Raw genomic sequence first — 15,423 nt, forward strand, 5'->3', positions numbered from 1 at the left:
AAAATGACTGGTGTCAATATTATTTGCCCCACAAAAAAGGTCAAATATAAAAAAATATTGCAAATATTGCACAGTGAAAAGGCACTACAGCTCAGTTGTTCCCACTCGCCTTTGTCCTCCTGTTTCCCCTCCCTCTCCCCTCCAACGAAGAGTTAAACAGTTTGATGGCGTGTGGGACAAAGGAGTTTTTAAGCCTGTTGGTTCTTGACTTTGAGAGAAGCAACCTGTCGCTGAATAGGCTCCTCTGATTATTTACGAGCATGTGCAGAGGATGCCCAGCATTTTCCATAATGTCCAGCAGTTTCTTTAATGTCCTTTTCTCTCCCACTATCACCAAAGTGTCCAGCTTCATGCCGACCACAGAGCTAGCCTTCCTGATTCGTTTTTCCAGCCTGGATGAGTCCTTTGCTGTGCTGCTCCCCCAGCTGTTTCTGGTTCTGTTTTGGTTAAGTCCTAAGAAGTCCTGATTTTGAACTGTTGTAGTCCTGTTTTGAGGGGAGAGATGATGAATGGCCTAAAATGTGTACTAGAGTATTTTGAAATTGATACGATATTTGACCGGGAGCCAATGAAGCTGCTGCAGAACAGGAGTAATGTGGTGGATAGAAGGGGTCCTGGTGATGATACGGGCAGCAGAGTTCTGGACGCGTTGAAGCTTGTGGATGGATTTTTGAGTATAAAAATAACCTGAATAAATACAAATAAAGGGAAAGAGCTGTCCAGACCTCTGTCTCTGACCATCTGTGTTAACACTTGAAATCGGAAACATGTAAATGTAACAAACATGTTAAAACATAAGATATCAGGAAGGGGCAAAAAAAGCATTTTGCTAAAAAAAGATTTAGAGCAGAAGTTTTTAAAATGAAGATATATTGCATTTATTTACAATTAAAAACACACAGAGCAGAAAGTGTGTTACTGTTTTACATCCACAGACACACAAGAAAAGAAGCCGGCAACATGAGGTCAAGTTATGGCAATTTTATTTGTGTATTTCAGTACATGTATTCAGAATAGAGTTTTTAAAAACAAACAAACGTCCCAAGTCAAGTTTGGGGGGATTTTTGTGAAAGAAAGGTTGAGAGAGGGGGAAGGAGGAAGAAACTATTGCTCTCCTTAAACTTGATGCTGCTGGGTCAGTTTTTTCTCAGCAGTCTGCTCCAGAATCCACTCCTGTCCTCGGCTTTCTTTTCTTTTTCTTTTGCCTTCAGCTCTTTTAAGGTTTTGTTTAGCTGCTCCTCGGCGTCTTTAAATGCTTCTTTCAGCTGCTGTTTGGCCAGTTTGACTTTCTGTTTCAGGAGCTCTTTAGCTTCCTTTTTGTGCTTTTGCATTTCTTTAAGTGCATCTTTGCAGCCTTTCTTGGTCACCTCAGAGGCTGTCGTTTCTTTCTTGAATACCTTCACCTCAATTTTCTCTTCTGCAAGTTCTTCTTGCACTTTCATCAGTTTCTTCTTCAGAGTTTCACTTTCCTGTTTTGCCTCCCATTTTCCATGTGTCTCTTTTTCTATTTCTTCCTCTGTTTCCAGCAACTTCTTCCTCATGTTTTGAGTGAAACTCTTTGTATTTTCCATTTCTTTCTTTGCTTCCTGTATTTTAAATTTCTCTTCCTCCAACACTTTTTGAGCTTCCAACAATTCTTTCTTCATATTTTCAATCTCATTTTCTGCCTCATGTTTACGTTTTTTCTCCTCTTGAAGTTGTTGCTTTACATGCAGTAATTCCTTCCTGAGTATTTCAGCTTCAGCCGTTACATTTTCAGCTTCTTGTGTTGCCAACTGCATTTTCCTTTTCTCCCCTTCAAAAGCTTCCTGCACCTCCTGTAATTCCTGCATCACATTTTCTGCCTCCTTCTTTGCGGTTTGATATTTATTTTTAGCTTCTTGTGCTGTGCTTTTCTCTTCCTGCAATGCTTTTTGAGCTTCCAACAGTTCTTTCTTGATGTTTTCATTCTCATTTTCTGCTTGTTGTTTTCCCATCTTCTCTCCTTTAAGCTTTAGACCCACATGCAGTAATTCCTTCAATACTACTTCGGTTTCAAACTTTGAATTTTTAGCTTCTTCTCTTGATTCTTCTGCCACTTCTTTTAATTTGACATTTTCAGCCTGTATTATTTGAAATTCTTCTCGTAGTTTAATCAGCTCAGACTGTTCTGTACTGTATGGTGACGCACTCACCAATCCTCTTCTCGATCTCCCTTGATTCATTTTGGCCTTTTAAACAAAGGAACCAAAGTTTTGTAGAGAAGTGAAGTTTTCGATGTGTTTTTTTCTTCAACCGTCGTCTGTCCTGCACAGAGATGCTGCTGTAGATGTGTCTCTAGCTGTGTCTGGATAAAATGAACAATGCTGTAACTAAGTGCTTGTGTTGCACAGTTCTACGAAACATTCCATTCCATGCATGCTCCGCCCACATGGTCAGGAATGTCAGGTGCTGCATCACCAAATGCTGCTCCCGTTGCCTAGCAATAACAGCTGTTTACTTTTTGGGGTCTGGTTCATTATTTAATAAAGAAAACATGTCCAAGTATTGCAACCATGGTGCTGAGGCTCAGTGCATATTCTAGCCTGCTGTGTGGGTGGGCAGCTAGAAATCACTGGTGGGCAACATGAGAGAGGAGAAAACTGGAGCAGCCAAGCAGGGAGCTGCAGGTTGCTGGTTTGAGTCTCTGTTCAGATGCTGGTGTCTCCTCTCTCTGAGATGTTTGCAAACAGTCCCAGATAAAACAATAAGGATAATAAACAAACACGTGACTAAACTAACAATTATGACACTGATATGTTTCATGTGATGGCCTCTATACAGCAGTCACTGCAAGCATCCACATCAGCACACTTACTTTTCTTTAAGCAGGCGTGCTGGGCTCCTCCTAAGGAAAGTTTGAAACTTCATTTCCTTCATGCTGGTGAACTTTTTACCAAATATTTTCATCAAAGCTTCTCCATCACTGACAGCGATTGTTTGGATCTTCACACTCATCTCCATGAACCCTAAAAATTGAGTTTCACTTTGCTCATATAATGCCAGGAGTGTCTCCATATTCCACAAACGTCTATGCAAACATGTAACAGTATCCCATATTCATATAAATATTATTGATATTATAACAAAAGCTGTCTCCACCACAATTGTCCCAAGTGCTTTTTTAAAACAGGATTTTAAACCAGAGGATTTCCCTAAAGCTTAATTTTTTAAATATTTTATAGACAACAACAGAATCATTTCAGAAAAACTCAAAATGACTGGTGTCAATATTATTTGCCCCACAAAAAAGGTCAAATATAAAAAAAATATTGCAAATATTGCACAGTGAAAAGGCACTACAGCTCAGTTGTTCCCACTCGCCTTTGTCCTCCTGTTTCCCCTCCCTCTCCCCTCCAACGAAGAGTTAAACAGTTTGATGGCGTGTGGGACAAAGGAGTTTTTAAGCCTGTTGGTTCTTGACTTTGAGAGAAGCAACCTGTCGCTGAATAGGCTCCTCTGATTATTTACGAGCATGTGCAGAGGATGCCCAGCATTTTCCATAATGTCCAGCAGTTTCTTTAATGTCCTTTTCTCTCCCACTATCACCAAAGTGTCCAGCTTCATGCCGACCACAGAGCTAGCCTTCCTGATTCGTTTTTCCAGCCTGGATGAGTCCTTTGCTGTGCTGCTCCCCCAGCTGTTTCTGGTTCTGTTTTGGTTAAGTCCTAAGAAGTCCTGATTTTGAACTGTTGTAGTCCTGTTTTGAGGGGAGAGATGATGAATGGCCTTAAATGTGTACAAGAGTATTTTGAAATTGATACGATATTTGACTGGGAGCCAATGAAGCTGCTGCAGAACAGGAGTAATGTGGTGGATAGAAGGGGTCCTGGTGATGATACGGGCAGCAGAGTTCTGGACGCGTTGAAGCTTGTGGATGGATTTTTGAGTATAAAAATAACCTGAATAAATACAAATAAAGGGAAAGAGCTGTCCAGACCTCTGTCTCTGACCATCTGTGTTAACACTTGAAATCGGAAACATGTAAATGTAACAAACATGTTAAAACATAAGATATCAGGAAGGGGCAAAAAAAGCATTTTGCTAAAAAAAGATTTAGAGCAGAAGTTTTTAAAATGAAGATATATTGCATTTATTTACAATTAAAAACACACAGAGCAGAAAGTGTGTTACTGTTTTACATCCACAGACACACAAGAAAAGAAGCCGGCAACATGAGGTCAAGTTATGGCAATTTTATTTGTGTATTTCAGTACATGTATTCAGAATAGAGTTTTTAAAAACAAACAAACGTCCCAAGTCAAGTTTGGGGGGATTTTTGTGAAAGAAAGGTTGAGAGAGGGGGAAGGAGGAAGAAACTATTGCTCTCCTTAAACTTGATGCTGCTGGGTCAGTTTTTTCTCAGCAGTCTGCTCCAGAATCCACTCCTGTCCTCGGCTTTCTTTTCTTTTTCTTTTGCCTGCAGCTCTTTTAAGGTTTTGTTTAGCTGCTCCTCGGCGTCTTTAAATGCTTCTTTCAGCTGCTGTTTGGCCAGTTTGACTTTCTGTTTCAGGAGCTCTTTAGCTTCCTTTTTGTGCTTTTGCATTTCTTTAAGTGCATCTTTGCAGCCTTTCTTGGTCACCTCAGAGGCTGTCGTTTCTTTCTTGAATACCTTCACCTCAATTTTCTCTTCTGCAAGTTCTTCTTGCACTTTCATCAGTTTCTTCTTCAGAGTTTCACTTTCCTGTTTTGCCTCCCATTTTCCATGTGTCTCTTTTTCTATTTCTTCCTCTGTTTCCAGCAACTTCTTCCTCATGTTTTGAGTGAAACTCTTTGTATTTTCCATTTCTTTCTTTGCTTCCTGTATTTTAAATTTCTCTTCCTCCAACACTTTTTGAGCTTCCAACAATTCTTTCTTCATATTTTCAATCTCATTTTCTGCCTCATGTTTACGTTTTTTCTCCTCTTGAAGTTGTTGCTTTACATGCAGTAATTCCTTCCTGAGTATTTCAGATTCAGCCGTTACATTTTCAGCTTCTTGTGCTGCCAACTGCATTTTCCTTTTCTCCCCTTCAAAAGCTTCCTGCACCTCCTGTAATTCCTGCATCACATTTTCTGCCTCCTTCTTTGCAGTTTGATATTTATTTTTAGCTTCTTGTGCTGTGGTTTTCTCTTCCTGCAATGCTTTTTGAGCTTCCAACAGTTCTTTCTTGATGTTTTCATTCTCATTTTCTGCTTGTTGTTTTCCCATCTTCTCTCCTTTAAGCTTTAGACCCACATGCAGTAATTCCTTCAATACTACTTCGGTTTCAAACTTTGAATTTTTAGCTTCTTCTCTTGATTCTTCTGCCACTTCTTTTAATTTGACATTTTCAGCCTGTATTATTTGAAATTCTTCTCGTAGTTTAATCAGCTCAGACTGTTCTGTACTGTATGGTGACGCACTCACCAATCCTCTTCTCGATCTCCCTTGATTCATTTTGGCCTTTTAAACAAAGGAACCAAAGTTTTGTAGAGAAGTGAAGTTTTCGATGTGTTTTTTTCTTCAACCGTCGTCTGTCCTGCACAGAGATGCTGCTATAGATGTGTCTCTAGCTGTGTCTGGATACAATGAACAATGCTGTAACTAAGTGCTTGTGTTGCACAGTTCTACAAAACATTCCATTCCATGCATGCTCCGCCCACATGGTCAGGAATGTCAGGTGCTGCATCACCAAATGCTGCTCCCGTTGCCTAGCAATAACAGCTGTTTACTTTTTGGGGTCTGGTTCATTATTTAATAAAGAAAACATGTCCAAGTATTGCAACCATGGTGCTGAGGCTCAGTGCATATTCTAGCCTGCTGTGTGGGTGGGCAGCTAGAAATCACTGGTGGGCAACATGAGTGAGGAGAAAACTGGAGCAGCCAAGCAGGGAGCTGCAGGTTGCTGGTTTGAGTCTCTGTTCAGATGCTGGTGTCTCCTCTCTCTGAGATGTTTGCAAACAGTCCCAGATAAAACAATAAGGATAATAAACAAACACGTGACTAAACTAACAATTATGACACTGATATGTTTCATGTGATGGCCTCTATACAGCAGTCACTGCAAGCATCCACATCAGCACACTCACTTTTCTTTAAGCAGGCGTGCTGGGCTCCTCCTAAGGAAAGTTTGAAACTTCATTTCCTTCATGCTGGTGAACTTTTTACCAAATATTTTCATCAAAGCTTCTCCATCACTGACAGCGATTGTTTGGATCTTCACACTCATCTCCATGAACCCTAAAAATTGAGTTTCACTTTGCTCATATAATGCCAGGAGTGTCTCCATATTCCACAAACGTCTATGCAAACATGTAACAGTATCCCATATTCATATGAATATTATTGATATTATAACAAAAGCTGTCTCCACCACAATTGTCCCAAGTGCTTTTTTTAAAACAGGATTTTAAACCAGAGGATTTCCCTAAAGCTTAATTTTTTTAATATTTTGTAGACAACAACAGAATCATTTCAGAAAAACTCAAAATGACTGGTGTCAATATTATTTGCCCCACAAAAAAGGTCAAATATAAAAAAATATTGCAAATATTGCACAGTGAAAAGGCACTACAGCTCAGTTGTTCCCACTCGCCTTTGTCCTCCTGTTTCCCCTCCCTCTCCCCTCCAACGAAGAGTTAAACAGTTTGATGGCGTGTGGGACAAAGGAGTTTTTAAGCCTGTTGGTTCTTGACTTTGAGAGAAGCAACCTGTCGCTGAATAGGCTCCTCTGATTATTTACGAGCATGTGCAGAGGATGCCCAGCATTTTCATAATGTCCAGCAGTTTCTTTAATGTCCTTTTCTCTCCCACTATCACCAAAGTGTCCAGCTTCATGCCGACCACAGAGCTAGCCTTCCTGATTCGTTTTTCCAGCCTGGATGAGTCCTTTGCTGTGCTGCTCCCCCAGCTGTTTCTGGTTCTGTTTTGGTTAAGTCCTAAGAAGTCCTGATTTTGAACTGTTGTAGTCCTGTTTTGAGGGGAGAGATGATGAATGGCCTTAAATGTGTACAAGAGTATTTTGAAATTGATACGATATTTGACCGGGAGCCAATGAAGCTGCTGCAGAACAGGAGTAATGTGGTGGATAGAAGGGGTCCTGGTGATATTACGGGCAGCAGAGTTCTGGACGCGTTGAAGCTTGTGGATGGATTTTTGAGTATAAAAATCAGAAATCCTGGGAAATGCTTGAATTCTAATGTCGTCTTTTCGAGGTTTGAAAAGTGTTTGAATTTCAGATGTGGTGCTTGAAAGTTCTTGAAAATGTAACTGTATTTCAAAAGCAAAATTTCCCCGCCTGGGCTGCCTTGCATCTGTTTCAAAGTGTGACCCCGCCCCTCCCTCGGACAGTCGGGGATGAGTGCGCTAACATACCTGCAGGTTGCTGTTTTAATGAGTGTTTGATGGAAAACAACAATGGCGGAGTTTGCTCTGTCCGGTCACATGATAGGTGAGTCCTAGTAAATAATTTTCCAGTATGTGTACGTTACACACGCTATTTTTTAAAAAAAATTATGATTATTATTTTGCTATCAAACTCGCTGGAGAAATGATTGAAATGCACTGAGTGTGATGCAGTATGGCAGCGCTATTATGGAATATGCTGTGAAAAGCAAAGTTGTCACCAAGTACTGTTTATATTTGTGTGTATTGCTGCAGCTCTTTTGAGTATTAATTTGTGCCTTTGGGTGAAATAATGGTAATATGAGGGACTGATCTATATGGTCACAAAGAATAGCCACTTGTTTCTGTGCTACCAAAGTTCCCCGGCTTTCATTCAAAATGTGCTTATCACCAGCACCTACACATTAAACTACTTAAACAGTCAGTGCTGTTCTCCATGCCTGTCTGACTTGATGTTATTAGCACAAACACTTTAAAGATGATCATTTAGGACTTCAGCAATAATACAGACAGCAATGTAGTTAGCAATGAAACAGTTTTATTGGGAATTAACTTAAAAAACAAACAAACAAACAAACAAACAAACATCTGTCTCCTATTTTTTTGTCACACAGGAAAGAAGCATCAATATCTGATGAGAAGACTTATTTCTTTATTTTTCATTTTTCATTTTTTTTTTCAAGAGGAGAAGAATATCTCTAACAAGTTGATTTGTTCACATTTTCACATCTTAATTTTTAAGTGAAATGTGTATTTTGAGTTTATACACTATGTATTAGGGCTGGGCGATATGGCCTAAAATCCATATCGCGGTATAATTTGAAGCACGTGCGTAACGATATATATCGCGATATATTCTTTTCTTCTGTATAACGTATTTTCTACACTATAAGGCACACTTAAAATCCTTTAATTTTCTCAAAAATCAAGAGTGTGCCTTATGTATGAATTCTGGTTGTGCTTACTGACCTCGAACCAATTTTGGTGTGCAGAAATCTGTTAGAAAATGTTTTGATGGATCGTCAGAGCATTACGGCTGCCGTGGTGAGGAGCTTCGCGGAGCAATCTGGGTCCAAAACTCCGTCCACTTCAAGTCCCAAAGTCAAACGAACACTGAGAGTTAAAAACGGTCTAAATTCTTTCATCTTTAATAAAATCATCAGCGTTGCTGCTTTACCAGGTGTAACAATTAAGTTTAACATCCAGGCATCCATGAAAACAGAAGTTATTGAATTTAACGGAGTTACAAGTTAGCAGGAAGTTAGCTCGCTAGTTTCCACCTAAACATTTCATACCATGTTCTGACTGAGAGATTAATGAAACTAATTAAAACGTACAGCTCTGCTACCACTACCAACATAAATGAAGACAGAAAACTAAACAGCAGTGGCGTTTGCAGGGTTACTGAAGTTGGACTACCTGGTATATAATGTTGTGCTACGTGATTGCTAGCAACACAGCTATGTTAGCATAACATTAGCACAGTGAAGCTGGAGGATGAACGCCAACTTTTTTTCCACTCGATAAAAGTTAACGTGAGGGATTCTGGTGGTCAGGGACAAATGCAATCGCATAGCAGGATGCTATACATGGGGCAAACTTAGGGTTGCCAACCGTCCCTTAAAAAACGGAATCGTCCCGTATTTAGAAACAAAAGTACACGTCCCGTATTGAGCTAATAAGGGACGCACTTTGTCCCGTAATACAGTGAGAATCAAAAGTAGTCTATAAATGTTAATGGAATTAACGCTTTGTTTGAAAACATAATTCCCAGCCCCTCTCCTGCTTTGTGACCAATGAGCTGACAGCACACTTATGACAATTCGAGTATGACAATTCAGATTATCTCATTGGTCGAGGAAAGGTCGCTTGCGGAGAAAATACCGGAAGACAACAGATGACCACAACAACAAGCATGGCCAACAGGGAAACAAACGCCGACACTGCGGTGCACGTCTCGGATGACAGTACACCTAAAGCTGGGCAGACACTGCGATTTTTTTCAGTCACGTTATTCAGCTCTTGCTCAAACTGCACGATTGACTCGCAGGGATTAGAAGTTTGCAGGTCACGATGCAGGTCTCACACTATACGGCCCGATGCTCTGATGCAACCTGAGTGCTCACACTGTGCCAACATAACATGAAGGTTATAACAGAAAATCTGTCGCTCGCTCTCTCTGTCTTTCACTCACACAGACACACCACCATCAACTTTGCTAAATTGCTAATGAAAAACATGATCAGGCAGCTGTGATTGAGCAACAGTGTAAATCCAACTATTTTCACGGTTGTTGTGGTCGTGATAATTTTGTGATGCTACATCGAAAAGGCTCGGATGAGCTTTCCAAAGTTCTACAAGTGCCTCCATCACTTGTGTCCAGATCACACGCTGCACAGCTGTGCTGCGCCGTCTTTTTCACCGATGTTTACGTGTTTGCGCATGAGCAGTGTGAGCGGCTGTGGTGACACCCTCACGAGCGATTGATGATCGGGAGCTGGTCGTGAGGTGTTAATCGTTTCTCGTTACCCCACGTATACTACACGATGCACGATAAAGGCCAAAATCGGGCCGATCACCAAATCGGTCGCACGACTCAAAAATCGGCTCAAAATGGGCCAAAAATCGCACAGTGTAAGCCCAGCATTAGAGCAGCAATGTTTGTTCCCCTCAGAGAAAGAAAAGAAAAAAGGCTGCAAAAGTACAGGGAGGAATGGGAAAAGGAAAACACCTGGCTGGGAAAGTGCACGATAACACCTATAAAGCGCACTGCACTGTGTGCCGGCGCACTTTTTCCATAGGCATGCTTCTAGTGGTGGGCACAAGAAGAACATGAGGGGCGTGAAAGCTCGGGGAACCCTTAACCAATTTTTTGTCCACCAGGCCACGGCAGAAGCAGATATGGTATGTAAACACTGGTTTGTTGTTTAAACCCTCTGGTTAAGGTTATTATGGGCATGTGCGGTGAATATCAGCGCTATGTGGCCAGAAGTGTGATAATATAATTTATTTTGTGTAATAAACAACTGCAAGGATGGATGATTACAACAAATAGATGAATAATACATAAAAGTAATACATAGATGAATAATGATGATGAGTTATGATGCGTAATCATGGGAACAAGTGGGTTTACAAACAGGAGCAGCTGATTAGCATTAGAAAAGCTGAAATAATACCTCAACTGAAGCCAATTGTACTAAATGCACTATATGTGCACTGTTACAAGAATATTTTTCGTTCTATTGCTTTCTATTAATTTATATAATTTTAAGTTAAGCAGGACAGAGTTCTTTTAAAGAAAGATTTACTTATATTCTCAAAAGTTAAGCATGACAGGCTTCTGTTTAAGAAAGAGACCTGTTTTACTGTGTTAATGTTGTCATTTTGAGCTAAAAATAAATGGCTAAATGATCATTTGTTTCCCATATGGTCATATCACAAAGAATATGCATCTGCTTAAATCAAATTCAAGTCAAATGGTTAAAAAATAATTTCACACACACAAAAAAAGAGCTACCACACTGGGAAGGGTGAAGACAACTGGGTTGCCCGGCCCTGGCCACGAGGTGTCCCTTATTTATTTTTCAGGGAGTTGGCAACCCTAGGCAAACTTCAGTCAGGAGAACAACTGAGATTATTCATCCACAATACGAGGTTAGTCATTAATATACTGCAACAATATGGGAATAGAACAGATGTGAGAGAATTCAACATTAATGATTCAATGTTAGGAAGTGGAGGAAGCGCAGTTTTTGGCTTTCCCCATATTTAAAAAGTGCTTCATCTCTTTGCTATGACTGCCGCCTGCCATAATTTGCAGATGATAATGGTTGTAGCCGCTGCGATGCTTTCGACCAAAACAGCCGCAGCTTGATGACATCATCAACTTGCGCTGTCGCGATAGAGCGGTATAGTCAAAATCTCTATCGTTGGCCAAATTTATATCATCGTATATCGTTTATATCGCCCACCCCTACTATGTGTATAAGGTGTGTTTTTCTATGTCCTAACAAAAGGGGAGCTAAGGTGTCTTTTCACATGGTCTTACTGAGGTGATGCTAATTGAAACATGCATTCTTTTCTTTTTTTGGCACGGGGGCTGGAAAAGCTTGAAAAGGGACCTTGAAAGTGCTTAAAAAGTGCTTGAATTTGACCCTGAAAAAGGCGTATGAACCCTGTAACTGTTAGATTTGATTTATTATTATTGAATATATTAGACAATTATAGAAATATATAATAGGAAACAGCAACAGGAAATATAAAAAAGTGCAGACCTGGTAAACATTTATTACTATTCAGGGCTCGCAAAATCGCTAGCCCGACGTCCCGGAGTTTGCAATATCTGCGGTCGGGCGACAAAAATCTATCTCAGCCTCGCCCGTCGGGCTATATGATAACCCGACAGAGATAGATAGGGTTGGGCGATATATCGAGTTTTTAAAAAATATCGATATATTTTTATACGAGATGTAATATGTGACAATATCCTTTATATCAATATAGTTGTGGAGCCATAAGTTTGTCGCTCTTTCGTCCACTTTTGTCTTTATGCAACTTTACTCGACCTCGCCTCTCTCCTTCACTGAACACAACTCCCCCTCCTCCCCCATCGCTTCACCTGCAGGCAACGACAAGATGAACACAGCAAATCTCCGTTAACGAGTTACTGCGCATCGCCCTGTGCGTGGGGCTGGACAGCGTCAACGTGTTAACGAGCTAACCATGCTAACGGATTTTAGGCTGCCTAAAATCCTTTCATTCTCTCAAAACTTGACAGCGCGCCTTTTGTATGAATTCTGGTTGTGCTTGATCACCGCGAACCGATTTTATGTGGTACACAGCGCTCAGCAATCTGTCAAAAAATGTTTTAGTACGACTTTGGTGAGCTACGGAGCTGCACCGCTTGATGCATTGTCGGAGCATTACGGCTACCGAGGAGCCTCGCGTAGTAATACGTACTGTGCTTCAACGTAATATTACCGTATTGTGTGTGTATAAGGACCATAAATGGCACCTGTTAAGAGAAATGGTTACGAAATGGATTTCAATTATTTCAGGCGACTTCCAGGATAAAAGTGTTGAAGGACTGACTTACACTGTCTTTGTGTCTTTGTTTAGAAGCAGAGCGACACAGATGGATCCACTTCTCAACCCTGTCATCGCTGTGGTGGTGGGAAAGACTTTCGTTGTGACATCTGTGGAAAAACTTTCAGTTAGCAAGCCGGCCTAAAAATACATCAACGTAAACACACTGGAGACAAACTGAAATACTGCAAAGAATGTGGGAGAAGCTTCCCCACATCAGGTGACTTAAAACGACATGAACTCTTTCACAGTGGGGTCAAAAAGCACCTCTGTGATCAGTGTGGGTCATCTGCAGGTGACCTTAAAACACACAAACGAGTCCACACAGGAGAGAAACCATACAAGTGCAGACACTGTGACAAAAGCTTCTCACGTTCAGGTAGTCGTAACGAGCATGAACGTACACACATGGAAGGAAACTACAGCTGTGAGCAGTGTGACAAGAGCTTCAGTAATCTCAGTTCATACTCTGCACACAAACGATCCCACGTTACTAATAAACTGTTTCACTGTTACCAATGTGCCAAAACATTCACTTCATCATCTGCTCTGTGCAAACATCAGCGCGATCACGCAGGGCTGAAATCTAGTGATGGGCAGATGAAGCTTCATGAAGCACTGAAGCTTTTCATCCAATTGGTTCACCCCAGCGCAAAGCATCTTGAAGCTTCATTTGCTCTAGTAGGACATCTACTGGACGTAAAAATATTAGTTGGCATGAATTTGAAGAGTGTGGCCTTTTGCACACAGCCTGTAAATGTCAACAACAAAAGGAGTGTGTAAAACATCTATATTGTAGTGATCCAGTATACTGTGTATATTTATACTGGCAGTATGGAAAATGATTATTTGGAAATGCTTAAAATGGAAATGATCATTTACTGTGAGGTGAGGTGTGGTTGGGGTGTGGACAGTGGTTGTGCTTTTGTAACGTTGAGGTATGGACAGCTACACACTGAGGCTTTGAGCCTCAGTCCTGCCCACATTTTATTCTGTAAAAACTAAATTTTCACTGCTTTTATGACCTTTTTAGTGGGGAGAACATAGCTAGGATTTAATGATTTAACAAATCTTTTGAATCCTTTGTCCTCCACAATGCTAAATGGCTGGGAGTCCTCAATCACCATGCTAACCAGGTCTTCATCTATTTGAGATTGTTCTCCTGAGGAAAGACAATAAAGACAAAGCACAAATATAAATATCACACACGTAACTTATTACAGTTGTATAATATTGTTATATCATTTAGTAACATTACAGCATGCTATATTATCATGGCATTTGATGGCTCACCTGGTCTTGCTCCACAGTCGGTGTTCCTCTTATTCTCATGCAAAGCTCTGTAGTGCCTAAGCATGGATGAGGTGTTGTTGTTATATCCCAGCTCCCTGGCACATAGTAAACACTTCACCTTGTACAAAAGTCAAGACAGCTTAACATAAATTGTATTGCACCATCAGTATTATGAAAATACATCTTCTGTAGAAATTTACATACCTTGTTGGGAGATATAAAATCAAAATGTTCCCACACAGGGGAGGACATCCTCCTCTTCTTAGCTGGCTCCATTCTCTCTTGTTATGCAACAACCTCTGGTGATTAATATAAAAAAACAAGATTACCTTTCATGTGTTTCTGTTTAAGCTCAAATTGATTTGATGGTTGGAGGTTTTCTCAGTGTTCATCAGTCACTCTTGACCTGGTGTTATCATATGGTTTATCTGTTTTATATTTGGAAATGTGGGATTCAGTGTTCTCTCATCACAAACCTGTTTCTCTTGTGCATGAGTTTAAAGCTCGCGCTCCACCCCGCCGCTGCTCTCTTCTCCTCCACTTTTATAAAGAAGATCCACCCGAACAGTCAGGCGTCAGTGTAGGAGAGCAGAGTGAAAGTGGAAGAAAGACAAATTGCAGGTTTCTTTTGAAATGTTAAAAGAATGTTTCTCAGATCATTGTGTTAAATTGTCATAATCGCCGTGTTCTTTAAGACTATCAGCTCTACTCTAAACAACCCTGAAAGCCTCTGCTGACACATGTCATCAGTTCCTTTCTTTCTTTGTAAACAAGGTCGAGTCTGTCAGGTCAGCAATAGTATTTCCTACAGATGACCCATCAGTGTTTATTCCATGACTGTAAACATGTTTCCATTTGTCACTTCAGTCTTTACTCTGAAATACAGGAAATGACATCATGGCTCAAAATCTCTGTCGTTCAAACAATTCTTTATTTAACATCATTTTAACTTCATTTAAGAACTTTAATAAAATACATTCAATAAAAACTTGAGAACAGGAAACTGATTTTAACTCCAACCACTGAAAAAAAGGTAACGACTGAACACAAACAGAAGAAGAACAATTTATAAAGATTAACATTGAACTATAGGAACAGTTTGATTCATTAGAACTTTAAGGAGAGCCGACCTGAACTCTGTGGAGCCTGATCTCCAGGGTTTTAAGTTGGACTCTGAAACCAGAGGATGTTTCTCTCTCTTCAGATTCACTCTGATCCTGTGATGGGAACGATTTCAGCCCTGCGTGATCGCGCTGATGTTTGCACAGAGCAGATGATGAAGTGAATGTTTTGGCACAGTGGTAACAGTGAAACAGTTTATTAGTAACGTGGGATCGTTTGTGTGCAGAGTATGAACTGAGATTACTGAAGCTCTTGTCACACTGCTCACAGCTGTAGTTTCCTTCCATGTGTGTACGTTCATGGTTGCTACGACTACCTGAATGTGAGAAGCTTTTGTCACAGTGTCTGCACTTGTATGGTTTCGCTCCTGTGTGGACTCGTTTGTGTGTTTTAAGCTGACCTGCAGTGGTGAAGGATGACCCACACTGATCACAGAGGTGCTTTTTGACCCCACTGTGAAAGAGTTCATGTCGTTTTAACTCAGCTGATGTGGGGAAGCTTCTCCCACATTCTTTGCAGTATTTCAGTTTGTCTCC

At 40.5% G+C, this 15,423-nt stretch overlaps 1 protein-coding gene across 1 annotated transcript in view; it reads left to right on the top strand.

Moving 5' to 3' along the window:
* The window catches only part of LOC113028755 (leukocyte elastase inhibitor-like), a 373,460-nt gene that overhangs the window by 229,859 nt on the left and 128,178 nt on the right, over positions 1-15,423 (top strand). The window lies entirely within an intron of this gene.

This window comes from Astatotilapia calliptera, chromosome 9 (genome assembly GCF_964374335.1).
Source record: "Astatotilapia calliptera chromosome 9, fAstCal68.1, whole genome shotgun sequence".
Taxonomy (NCBI): domain Eukaryota; kingdom Metazoa; phylum Chordata; class Actinopteri; order Cichliformes; family Cichlidae; genus Astatotilapia; species Astatotilapia calliptera.